The sequence below is a fragment of the Hydra viridissima genome, unplaced genomic scaffold (genome assembly GCF_058129835.1).
Source record: "Hydra viridissima isolate aposymbiotic clone 2 unplaced genomic scaffold, HvirCarnegie_v1 scaffold_13, whole genome shotgun sequence".
In the NCBI taxonomy this organism is placed as follows: domain Eukaryota; kingdom Metazoa; phylum Cnidaria; class Hydrozoa; order Anthoathecata; family Hydridae; genus Hydra; species Hydra viridissima.
Genome location: NW_028324312.1, coordinates 9,412,864 through 9,426,909, shown reverse-complemented (window position 1 = coordinate 9,426,909; position 14,046 = coordinate 9,412,864). Strand labels below are relative to the sequence as shown.

Sequence of the window (14,046 nt, the reverse complement as noted above, 5' to 3'; positions counted from 1 at the left end):
TTACAAGATAATTTTCTCACGCCTATTTTTTCCCTCATCAGTCTTTTGTTCAGCAGCGTGCTGCTTTTCTGCACAGCGACGAATTATCTTGGCAACAAGGTCAAAGGTCATCTAACTAATTTTTTTAAATAAACATTGTAATTCTCAAAAGGAAAACATAAGATGTTGTTTAAGGACCCATACTTTCGAACATCTTGTACAATGTCAGACTGTGTGCATTATAAACTAAATTTGATGCCATAAGATTTAGCAAGCTTTTCAACATAATCGCATACATCAGAAGTGGGTTCATTACTTAAAAGAAGTCTTATTGAAACAGAAAGGATCATGAAATTTTTGTATAACAAAGGAGGCAATCTATTCTTTAATACTATTGACCCTGTATGGTATTATAGTATTAAAGTATTTGTACAGTTAGACCCCACGTACAAACTCTGTTGGTACATGGGGTCTAACTGAGTTAAGCTGACTTCACATGATATTTGCAGTTGCAGCAGAAATCATCCCAGTTCCCTTACCAAATATTCAAAGGAGAATAAGTTTCTTAACAATACCAAAACACACAAGATGCATATAATCTAAAACAAACTGACTAACGAGACCAATTCCTGTGTCATGTAAAGGTGACTTGCTATTATGATGTCCATCATCAATAAGTTTATGGAATTGAACATCAGTTCTTAAAGGGGAATCAAGTTCCGGATATATGACACGATTATTATGGTACTCCCCTTTTTGTGAACATCTCTCGCAGCTATAATACCCTGTATGACCCTTGGTACATTTCAAAAATGCTCGTGCAGGTGCATCAGAAATCAAAGCATCAGGTAGAGCAATATTTATATACTTACCTTGAAAATGTACACACTAATCATGTCATCGACAAAAGCCCGTGAATAATCATTTACAGGGTTAGGCTTAGATTTTCCAGAGAATATGCCTAATATACACAACTAGCCTGGGTATTTCTTTTAACATCCTAGGATTGGCCAGAGGCATAAATTTGAACTTCTAGATAAATGTATACCATAAATGTTTACACGAAGTGTAAGTATATCTGGTATGTCATCTAAAGATACTTTTGCTGCCTTAAGAATCGAAGTTAAATAATGAGATATTCCAAAATGGTAGTATTGAGCACCTCCAACAGACTTTATATCAGTTACTTTTGGGCTAGATAATAATGATCTTGCATCAAATGTGATATCTGAAAAAAAAGGCATTTGTGGCTGCATGTGAAATATTGTGAGTTGCATGTGAATTGCCCATTCTGCTAACTGCTCTTGAACATTACTATCTGGTTCGTGCTCAACTTCTTCATATTCTTGAAATTCATCTGATAAATCATTATCATCAAAGTATACATCACATTGTTCTACACAAAGATCAATATCTTTAACTTCCATCAAATTTTCTACCAAATAATCTTCATCAGCAACATTTCCCTCCAAACCAATTCCATTTTCATATTCAAAACCATCAACAGCTTTTATCTCTAAAGTTAAATCCTCCTCAGCTTGAGCAAAATCAAAAGATTTCTCAGCTGCAATGCGAAAATGCTTATCTTCCCTAGAACGGATGTGACGTCGTCGACTTCGCTCGCTATATAGTCTATTAGACATCTCAGTAATGTATTTGAAATCAAATAAAAGAAATTAAGACAAAGATAGGGAAAAATTCTCTAGAGAAGTTATTTGCCTAATTTCGGCGCTATAAAAAATATTTCATGGCCGATCAGGCTATAAATAGGACGGCCGCTTCGCAGTGGCCGGTTTGATGGGCGTCCCACATAAGACCCATGTCGAATTTATATTGCTAACTCTGGCCCAGATCAGCCCACGTAGCCTAGGTAAAAATTAGATGGGCCCATGTCGGCTTGTTGGCTTTTGAGAGTTTGAGCATCGAAATTGACTTTAAGGCAAGAATTTTTTTATTCAAAATTGTCTTCGAACACCCCGTGTCTACTAAGACTTTCGCTACCCTACCGTTAACTTTTAAACGAATAATAGATAATGCGCTTATTCCACCCTTGTTTCGGAGCGAGGTAGAGCAGATTTGACGCTCCTGCACTGGTTTACCTGCATATTCCACCATTTTGATCCTGTGTCCTTCCTCACTTTATTTAAAACATCTAAAGATCTTCGGAGACAAGTTCTTCGCAAGCGAACAGTACTTTGTAATGTGGTTCAAATCTTTGCAGTGGTAACATACTAAAGCAGTTTTTGTAGCATTGCGTCTAGATACAGCCCCAACAGCATCACCATCAATCACACTTATGCAGTTCAAACCAGCTCTCACATTCGATAACATTATATCGATCGGGTCCATTACGGTTCGAAATCTTGATGATAAAACTTCTGGCAAACCTACAACAAACGCCAAACGCACTGACTCCTCTGAATACTAAGCAAGGTAGGCTAATTTTCTTAAATTATCTAAAAACACTTCTGCTTTTTCTCTATCAAATAGTTTTCGTTTTGTAAACAGTTCATATGCAGTGTAGGCATCTACAGAAAACGCTGCTAATAAATAACGCTCGACTTCTGCAACATCTTTTTTATCTTTCGAGGTTAAAGCATCATAAACTGCAAACAAACAAATCACTTCATCACAATAATTTTCTCTCTTACCAAAAAATTCCCTTTTTCAAATTTTCTCCTCCATTTATACCGTAAACTTTTCCTAAAATATCCTTCAAAAACTGTCATATGTAACTGCAAATACATATTTACAATTTTTTGGTTTTCACTGGTAAAAGTAGTTAAAACTATTGAATCCATAACGTCATTAAATGTTCTATAACTTTCCGCAACTGAATTACATAATCTACTTCTTCAGAGTTATTGCTAAGATCTTTTATGCTAATAACGCTATTACGATATTTTGTAAGTATGGTAAAAATGGACTATGCCACACGCCCCGGGAATCATGAGAAACCGTCACGGAAGACTCCGAAAAAATCCTTTAGAGGGAATGATTCTCACACATTACTGTTCTCAAAAATTCAAAGAATGAAATCTTTTGTGACCGTCCGAGAAAAAAAATCAGTTTGAATTTTTTCATTTATTCCTTAAAATAATGAAATGACAACTCTGACTCTTTTTGCATTTTTACAGCATATCTAAACAAGTTCTACTCAAGCACTCTTTAGATATGGATACTAAGATGAATGTGTACACAATAATCTTTAAAAAGGATTCCTAAATCAAGCCAAACAGATCATAAACTCTTGATGACTTTAGACACTCTTGCTGTTGAAGTCAATCATGCATGTTTTAAGCCACTTTGCATACTCTGGATGGTTGTTGGGCCTTTTGTATCTTTCCCAATGATATTTGAAGCAGTGATGCAGTGCCTCAGTGGCTTGCTCACTGTATTTGCCAAGTGATTCTTTTTCAACAAAATAAAGTCTTCCATATAGAAGAACACTGCGTGAACTTTTGGGGTGGCACTGACCCCTTGGAGAGAAAGGTATGATGCTCTGAAGGCCTTAATCTTTGAAGCGAAGTGAGGATCAAGGGTGCTGCCAAAGCAGGAGGACACTACAGCATCAAACTTTTGAAGAGTGTCGATGATGCCAAAAATATTGAAGGCACAATCCTGTATAAAGAAATGCTCAAATTTAGTAAAGAAAAACAGAAACAAAACACTATACCTTGTACTTCTGAGGAGATTATCATAAGGTAAGTTATAAAACTTAAAAATTATCTGCTCAGCCAGTTGTCTCAGCACATCTACATTCCTCAGAAGCTTACGACATTGATTGCGAGCAAAGTGGCCACCATGGAAAGGCTGGTTCTTGATGTGCAGTGATCTTGGCCAATCATCAGCCTTTGGCCAAGCCTCTTTCAAGGCCTTGAGGAGGTGATTGACCACTCCAAGAAGGAGGTGTAGCTCCATGGGTGCTATAAAGGTGAGGACCAAAGAGCTGTTTGGTTTTTTGAAGAGTGCCAAGTGAATGACATTCTTGAACATTCGTGCTTGTTTTGGATCTTTCCCATGTGCCTTAAACACAAGAACAATTTTATTTTTCCAATTTTTCTATTAAATTGACATTAATGAAAGAATAAAGGTAAGATCTGATATCAAGAAACAGCTATTGTTGTTTGAATTGGTAATTGAAATAGTCAAAAAATAAGGCTGTTACAAAATTCCAAGTAAAGAAGGAATGTAATTTTTTAATTTGTAATTTTTTAATCCTCTTAATAGTCCCAAGATCCTCTTCCTTGAGATTTCGATTCTTTGTCAGATAAAAGTGGACATTCTCCGATTTGATTACTACGGAAAGTTCTTGTAGCTAATATTCCCATCTAATATTCTCAGTTTATTAATTAATGATGATGTAGAAAACCAGTTGTCAAAGTAAACACAGTGGTTTTTGTGTTTAGGCATTTCTTGAACTAGTCGAAGTATTACATCTTTAGCACCACAAGTTTGGCTACCTGCTCTAGTAGCACCTGCATAAATGAAAAAGTCGTATATAATGCCTGACTTTCCTGTTGTAACATTTTCCTGCTGTAACAATTTTCCTGCTGACTTTCCTGCTGTTTTCTTCTATTTCTTGCTGAAATATCTTTTTTCACTTTATTGCTGAAATATCTTGAACCAAGCGAGTCTCTTTGGTGATTCACGAATAAACGTAATTAACTCCCTAGTAAGCTGAAGAATATCTCTTACTTCGATAACATTCTACCTAAAGTTTTGGGTTACGAGATTTAGTAAACGCGTTTGACGTGGTACAAATAATACTCTTGATTCGATGGCTGTTATTTTTCCTTGTAAGTCGTTATAAACTCCTGAAATATTACTCTCACCATTAAAGAATTGCCTTTATAAATCATTTATGGGTAAATCTAATGTGGTTAACATATCACAAACCACTTTCAAAAGGGTTTACAATCAGTTATGTCTGTTTCGTAAAAACCTAAAAAGTATTTTTCAATTTGAAATTTGTCATAGTTGACCGATCGAACTCACAATGAAACCTGTTCCAATACAGGTATGTTTAAAGTCTCGTCAAGCATTATTAAAAAGTATTTAACTATTCTGGCAGAAATAGCTCTGATTATTTCCGCTGCCGTTATTTTAAGTAATCAATTTATTATTTCGTACGAAATCCATTCTCATTTCGTTCTCTGCAACCATGTGCGCAATTGCGAAACATCTGGAGCTCTATCTTTTAAAAACTGACTCAAATTTAAAGCTTCATCTGTATGATCTTGAATGGCAAGTCCTAGTCTTCCGATTAAGGTAGCAGTGGAAATAATTTTATCGTGAGTTTTTCTTGATTCCTTATTTTACATTTTTTGTGCTAGGACGAAATTATGAAGATATATTTATACCTTTATCTTGGTATGATTCTTTAGTAATACTTTGCCCGATTTTTCATGCATAATAAATCATACAATAGCATTTTTCCAGTTATCAAATCCTTTAGGGTTAACTTTGAATAAACGACCCTTTAAGTTTCCTTTCTTTTACATTTTAAACAGGCAGTTTTATTTTTTTCTTTGTCATAATGAAGCCATTTCTAAGTGTTAAGCCAGGAATTGAGAAATTTACGGGTTGATTTTCTAAACGTCTGCTTGGCAAAAAGATTCAGTTAAATCAGACCGTTTTAATTCTTGTTCGGAGGAACATTCTGACATTACAAAAAGATTCTGACATTACAAAAAGATTCAGTTAATTTAGAACATTCTGACATTACAAAAAGATTCAGTTAAATCAGACCGTTTTAATTCTTGTTCGGAGGAAGCCTAAGCCGTTGGTGATGCTGGCTGCTCGATAGATAGTTTACCTTACTATTAAGTTAAAGATTACTAATAAAATTATCAAACTTATAAAAATGTGTTTTAAATCTATGTGTTCTGTGGTTTCTCAAAAATCATTCTAATATACCGTCCAGCGCATGTTCATCAAGCGCCGGTTCTTGTTCCTCTTGCGCCAGTTTTTTGTTCATCGGCGCAGGTTCTTGGGCAACATCATCATTCTTATTCGTCTTCTTCTACATCATTAATATCATTTTCCTTAGTCTCGAAGATTTCTTTTTTGGCCCTACTACTCGCCACGAGGCCTGTGTTAAAAATGCGGCTATTGAACTATGTGCTTGAGCTATTGACGTATTGGGAAAATTGTACATTAGAGAATTAAAAAAAAACAATTAATGAAGTTGATAATAAATTGATTATTCAATTTTTTATGTACCTACAGGGTTACAAAAATAGACTGTCAATAGTCTGTTTTTGTAACGGCAAAAAAACTGGTTTAAAATTATTTTTATTTAAAATATATATTCAAAAATCAACATCGGAAACAACTTTATGTATAGAGAATCTTCTGAACGGAATTTTTAGTTTGCTGGAGATTACTGAAATTACCAGTAAGAGGTGATATTTATTTTTAAGTGTTTAATATAAAGTGTAAACATTTTCTTTATATGTATAACAAATTCTAGAGTAGAATTAAGAAGTTAGGTTTGTTAATGAGTTCTCTATAAAACCCTGCCATATGTTAATGTAAAAATTACGTCAATTTTTCAACCAAAACATGACTTTAATCCATGCTAAGGTTGCCAAAAATTGATTTAATTCTTAACTTGAACAATATTACTTATTGTTGACTAAATAATTTCCGAAGACGACAGAAATTATCGTCAACAGAAAATTTAATTTTTAGATAATCTATTTGTTTAGAAAAATGTGTAGAGTGCTTTGAGAAATGAACTACTTTTACGAGAGATGCTGTTGATAGAGCGTTATAAACATAAAAAAAGAAGCAGAGAAAAAGGAAGTTCGTGGAAAGTAATTGCTAATAATCTTCGTTCTAGTTCTACTGATGGGATTTCTTTTAAAGTTGACGCCGTGCTGTGAGAGAAAAATTGATTTTCAGGTTATAGTAAACCAAATTTTTCTCTCACAGCACGAGCAGTATTTATCAAAACAGAAAGCTCAAGAGAAAACAAGTGGTTAGTAATACGTAAAGTTTATTCATTTTTCCAACTGCGCTTAATTGTATTTACAATTTCTTTTTAAAATCCAGAATTGCAAAACTGTTAATAATTTTCCAAATACCCATTCCACTGATGATGCTTTACTCATAGCTTTGTTAAATTCCTTTTGTTCTGGACTTAATGCATAATGATTACAATAAGAGGTATGAAGATGAATTTTCAGTGGAAGTGCTAGATGTCCATAAATACATAAATGATCTCCATTTTGCCTCAAATTATTTTGAAGTAATAAACTTTTTAGGTTTAATGAGGTAAGCATAGAGCTATCGTGTCTACAACCTTCTACTGGCCCAAGCAGATTTGGTATTAGTCCGATTAGAAGTACAACTGATTGAACACTGTGAACCACAGTGACCGCCAGGTTTGATGTCTCCCCACATCCATTTTTTTTTAATTGACAAGTAATATATTAGTTAAATAAACTAAGAGTATTAAAAACCTCCATAGAGATGGATAAAATGAAATAAAAGAAACATTTAAGTTTTAAATGAAAAAAAGAGGGGCGTTACATGGTTGGCTGTTTTGAAATAAAGATATTTCACATATCTTTAAGACAAAATTAATGCATGATATGTCTCAAACTAATTTTACTCTGTATTATATGTCTTCTTATATTAAAATGCATTAAAAACGGTATGTATTTATAAGGCTGCAACTTATAATGCACAAATGACAAGATACTCTACAAAAAACAACAAGCTTTCTTGTTTTAAAAATAGTTTGAAATCCAATTTACTTAAAATGAACAATAATGTTTCGTACAGTTTTTCACTAGGTCAACAATATATCACTCCAATAACAAACATAAAGACAATTTATTTAATGCTGCAAATTCAACAATACTTGACTTAAACCTTTTAGCATATTCTGAGTGGTTTTGTTGTCTCTTATACCTAATCCATGTTTTTTTGAAGTCATGATGACTGAATCCACCAGCTTGTTCTGAGTAATTTCCAAGTCCATTATTAGTATTAGTACTTTTTAGGAATGGTATAATATGGTTAACTGCAATATGAACTTTGCAGGGAATGTTTAAAGAAACATTTTCATAGTAATTATTTACATATTCCATCAAATTGGCATAAGATGTCTTAAATTCTGTAACTCGTCGCGTTGGTTTGACAAGGTTCTAACTGATCCGCGAAGAGTTTTGAGTAAATCAATTTTAAAAATTGTTATGTTCCCACCATAAAATATTATTAAAATCTATCGATAATATTTTTTACTCATGATAACATAAGCATTTGCTATAAGTATTATTAATTTTTATTAAAAAATGTTTCACTCTTCATAGAAAAATGAATACCCCCAAAATGCAGTTAGAACCTTGTCATAGTGAAATAATCGTATACTCACTATGACAAGGTTCTAACTGCTATTTAACGGTAGTTAGAAATATGTTAGTTACTTTGAAATTTTGTGACTGAAGCAGTTAGTTACTTTAAATTTTGTAACTGAAATGATAATATAATAAAAAGCTAATTTTTATAAATTAGATTATTGTTTCAGTCACAAAACAAGGTTACAACATTTTGTTTACTCTTTTTTCTTACATTAAGTACAACCCTTAAAAGCTTTTCATGTTTATTTTATAGGTGAAGAACAACTCGATAGTAATCTCTGTCCTCGAGAGGAAAAAGAGAAATGCGGCTTTTATATCTTTTCTTTTTAAGTCTACAAGTTCCTTTGTACAATTTTAAATCATGGCTAGATTTAAAATGTATAATGTAAGATGTATAAGTAAATATTAGAACAGCAACGTTAGAAAAAGGAACTGACTTGTAATTAAACAGCTTTGCTGTTACTGAATACTCCTTTAAGTCATGTGGTTTCATTTGAATGATATGACAAGGATTTTTTGTGTTAACTCAAATCCTTGAAATTATGTGGTTTCATTTGAATGATACGACAAAGATTTTTTCTGTTAACTTGTTTCAACATCCTTATCAATCCAATTGGACTAAAAAAATCAGTTTTCCTCATGAGCTTTTCAACTTCCCTATGGGCATGATTCACCTCTTTGGCGCATGAATGACCTGAAGGGAATATTTCATATTAATTGAGTTAATGTTAGGATTGTCTCTTAAAAAATGTAACACAATATTTGATAATATACTATTCTGATTTTGAGGAACGCAGGAGTTAGACCAAGTAATTAAATCACTTACGTCGTTTTCCTCTGCCACATCACTCAAAATTTTGCAAAAGGCACTGGCAAGATAATTGCCGCTTCTTCCCGCCATTGATTTAGTCCATAATGCACAGTACACTTTTTTGGTTTTTGAAAAATAAGCTGTCAAATTATACACGCTTTGCTTTCTCAGATAAAAAAGGGAACTAATTTCTGCATGCGGAGTCAAAATAACATTTTGAAGGTCAAAAAGTAAAACCGGAACATTTTTATCTTTTTTTTCTTTAGCACTTATATCTCTCATTTCTTTTTTAAAAACTTAATGTCTTTCAAAGTCTTCTCTCAACTTTTCAGACATAGTATCAGTGTTTTCAGCAACTTTAAACTTCTCACAAAGGTCGCATCTATCCTTTTTGGGAAGATTGAATTCGGTGGAGAAATTATGGTAGTAAATAGATTTTTTTACTGGCTCAACATTTTCGTTTATACATTTCTCTTTGTAAAGATTATATATTTTTTTAAATATTATGGTGTGACTCAAGGTAATCTCTATTGGTTCTTACACGACAATGTGACTCAACTGTTGGAAAAGGTTTTATGTGATCCCTAGCTGAGTTGGTGTACGTTTTCGTGCACTGTGCGTTTGCATTTCATTATTTTACCTCGTAGATCTTGTGCAGGAGCATTTGTTTCAAATCTTCGGTAAACTAGCTTTTGTGAAATTGACGGTGTAGTTAGGTAAAATGTTTTGGTAACACGGACTTTTTCTCCTTTTACATGAAAAAAATATCTATTGGCTTAATTCCTTTTTGAAAAAGTTTGTTTTTCAGCGTGGTCATCAGTTTTTATTTGCATTTTCACTACAATTGTTTTCTTCGTGGTTTCTCTTTTAACTACGTAGCCTAGTTTTTATTATTGCTACAAAAACGTTTTATTATAAGTTGTTTAAATTTTAATATTACTGATGTTTTTTATTTAACAAGTTAAAATAGTTGCATCGGTGTCAAATTAGAACACTTTTTGTTGATTTTTAGACCTGCTTTTTATATGATTTTTGATGGGTATAAAACTCTCTATCGTAATAGTTAATAAAAACCAGCAAGAGATTATGAAGTTATTGTTAGTTAGAACCTTGTCAAACTAAATATTAGTTAAATAAAGTTGCAGATAGAACTTTGGCACTTTAGCAGTTTGCTTGTTTTGCGCTATATCGCTGTAAATTTCAGTTTATTTTGTTCATCATGATTTAAATAGTCTAATAAAATGATTAAGTCAATTTTTGCAAAAATGTCAGTTAGAACCTTGTCAAACCAACGCGACGAACTGTAATCTCATAACTAGCAGTTATTTTTACACCAAAGGAAGCTTGCTTCATTGCCTGAAACTTTCTTAAACATTCAATTATTGGAAATAACTCAAGTTTTCCTTGATCAGAAATATCACGAGCAAGGATATCTAAATTATCCAAGAATCTGTTAGCATTGTTGCAATCAAATCCAATGACATGGTAGCCTCTAAAAAATTATATAACTTGAGTTTAACTATTGTTCAAAACCAGACCATAGTTTCAAAAATAGTTTTCCGAAAGTGGCGACTATCCCAATTAATGTATGCAACTTAGGTACTGGAACTTAATGTTCTATAATTGTACTTGGATCCTCTTCAAGATACAATACTCTTGGATTAATTACAATTTTGTAATCAGCCATCTTTGATTTTGGTTTTCCAGCTTCAGGGTATTTACTGTAATGGTAATCAAGAGAACCAAGTGTTCTTTTTTCTCCAGCATCCAAAAGACTCTCTCCTTAACACCACAGACAACTATATTTTCCAGCATGACTTGAAATACCAAACATTTAATTTGCACACTTTAAATCAAATGCAACAGAATACTTAATATTTTGAAGATCAAGAGGATCATAGAATTCTTCTTCTTTACAAGTAAAATACTCATCCAACTCAGCTTTTAAAGCCTTTAATTTTTCAAATATATTTCCTTCAATGCTATGTCAAAACCCAAGACTTGTTCTAAATATAGAACACATTTTCTTGGTTTTATGCTGGGCAAGTTCTAGACATTTAATAAGCTCCATTATTGTTCCAAAAGAAACTTGACTAAGACCAGCACGGTCACTTTTTTTGTCTTGAATCCCAGCTATTATGGTCAATGGTTTACCATGCGTAGCAATTGTGAATTTTTCACCTCTAAAAATATTTTCCTGTTTCATTTTGGTTTTTGAAGCAACACGCTCTGCACTTGCTGATCCCAACCCATATGCTGCATCAACTATATTTTTTACAGTTCGAACTTTCCCACAAACGTGAACAATTCCTGAAGTAACAACTCCATAACATTTTAAGCACTTTCTTTCACTTTTTACTTGATTCAATTCAGAAGCATTAATATTAATAACGGGTGATTACTAAAAATCTGACAAAACTAAAAATTAAATAACTTTTAATCTAGAAGACCTATTTTATTGTTTTAAAAAGAATAAAATAGCAAATTTATTCTAATTTTAATAAAAACGTTTATCTTAATTCAACAAGACCTTGTCTTCTTATTGTGTCGAGTCTTCTTCTTGTAGACTCTGCCAAGCGTTGTACCAGCTCTTTGTCGAATTTCTTAAAACAGTAAATTATTCTAGAGCGTAATTAATCAAAATTCTCTGCCTGCCAACCATTTTTGTAAACATCTCTTTTGATACAAGACCAAAAATCCTCAATACAACGACATTAAGGCATATTTGGAGGGTTTTCACTTTTTGTTACAAACTTTATACCATTTTCATTCAAAAACTCAACAGCTTTGTTAGTAATGGGCACTTGCTAGATCAGGCCAGAATATGTATTTGGTATTTTTTGGAAGCTGTTTGATGTGTGGTAATAGTTATTTAGTCAAACATTCATTAACATAAATGAGGGGCTCAGCGGAAAAGTGGTCTAACCCACATTTTTGAAATTTTCTGGATTATCACTGCAAACTGTACATTGAGTATGTAGTTTGTTGTGGAAAAAGTGCCAAACCCCAAAGCCCATCCATACAGTGCTACTACCTATAATCATATTTACTTTAACAGAAAAATAAAATTTGAATTGTGGAAAAGTTGCCTATACAACAATCAACATGGCGAAAATGAACTGCTCAGATTTGGAAGAGTTTCTAATGAAAAGTGATTGTGATGATTCAGATGCAGATAACAACACTTCTTTAGAGGATGATGTTAGCGAAGGTATGTATATAATTAATGCAGGATCAAGATATACTTTTCATTGAGTTTATCATACAATAATATAGTTTCTAGCCTTAATGTTCTTTAGGCAGGTTTTCCTCTTCTAGTTTTTCAAAACTGACATGCACTTTTTTATTTCAGTTTCAAGTATTGGGGATCAATATGTTGAAGAAAATGCAAGACCTATATTTATATTAACAGGAGTTAATGGTATGTACAATTTGTCTAAATTAAATAGGCTTATAAAAGGAATTTTTTAGTCCTATTGATATGGCCTAGGACTGATTGTTTACATTGGTGTTAGGTCTAGCATTAGACTAGCTAGGGCCATTTAGTTTGTTTTGTTAGGAATTCTTTTCTTGTTAGAAAATAATTTTTGCCCAACATTTTCATTGCAGATTCAAATGTTAACCTTGTTGGAGAAGTAGGAGAGGACGACAGCTTTTCCCAGGAAGTACAAGGAGAAACCCATAGTCATAGACATAGTCGTAAGCGCGTTGCTCATCCAGAACTACACAGAAGAAATATTTTGAAACAGAAAAGGTCAACAGGGATGGGAAATGTTACATCAAAGGGCAAAGTAGTTGAACCAAAGATTTTTATTAACAAAGATTGTGGTTGCAATCTAGAGTGCAGCAGTAAAATAACAGTTGCTCACCGTAATCAAATTTTTTCTAACTTTTACACCATGAACTGGGATTTAAAAAACGCCTCTGTGATGGGTTCTGTTGATGTAAAAGGAAAACACAGGACGTATACTGCATGAAATAACTCCCGTAGGGCAAATAGTCGTTCCTATAAACTAAACTAACTATATAGCAGAAAAGACAACTAGTACAGAAATTATTTGCCTCCAACTTTACGAATGTCAACGATGTACAAGAAATATGTTTGCAATTGCAATGAAAATGATCGCACCCCACTTAATTTTGTATTTCGACGTATATTCAATACAAAATTCAATTTACATTTTCACCATCCGCAATCAGATACATGTCAAAAATGTGATCTATTTAACAATAAAATCAGGTGTCTTTCAGAGGGTGAAGAAAAGAACACTGTTAGGAGGGACCTTATTATTCATCAAGAGATGGCTGAAAAGGCAAAAGAAAAAATGAAAGAAGATACACTAGATGCACATACAAATCCAAACAAGAGGGTATTAGTTTTCGACTTACAAAAAACTCTACCGACACCAGTGCTTAGTACAGGAATAGCCTACTATAAAAGGCAAATGTGGACCTACAATCTTGGAATCCACGATGAAAACTTAAAGACAAGTTTTATGTATGTATGGAGTGAGGAACAAGCATCCAGAGGTACTCAAGAGACAGGTTCGTGTATCCTCGAGCATGTTTTTCGACACATACCAGAAACTGTGACCCATTTAATATTGTATAGCGATAGTTGCGGTGGACAAAATCGTAATATAAAAATGTCTCTTATATTACAATATATTTTGCACAAATCTCTATTTCTGAAAACCATTGAACAGAAATTTTTTGTACCAGGGCATAGTTTTTCCTCCTGCGACCGAGACTTTGCTGTGATTGAAAAAACCAAAAAAAGGAAAGCTAAATTTTTGTTACAGATCATTGGATAGACCTTATTAAAAATGCAAAGAAGAGGGCCCCAATATTTATTGTAAGAAAAATGGAGACCCATGAATTTCT

General features: G+C 33.0%; 4 pseudogenes across 1 annotated transcript; 1 reads left to right on the top strand and 3 right to left on the bottom strand.

Annotated features, from left to right (window-relative positions):
• Positions 1-525: 525 nt before the first annotated feature.
• On the bottom strand, positions 526-1,622 carry LOC145194997 (uncharacterized; annotated as a pseudogene).
• Positions 1,623-2,403: 781 nt separating this feature from the next.
• LOC149880367 (uncharacterized) lies at positions 2,404-11,011 on the bottom strand (annotated as a pseudogene).
• Positions 8,362-13,184, top strand: LOC149880365 (uncharacterized; annotated as a pseudogene). The gene is made up of 3 exons (XR_016446126.1): positions 8,362-12,373; positions 12,515-12,583; positions 12,772-13,184. The product of XR_016446126.1 is annotated as an uncharacterized LOC149880365 (transcript).
• LOC149880366 (uncharacterized) lies at positions 10,997-11,557 on the bottom strand (annotated as a pseudogene).
• Positions 13,185-14,046: the final 862 nt, after the last annotated feature.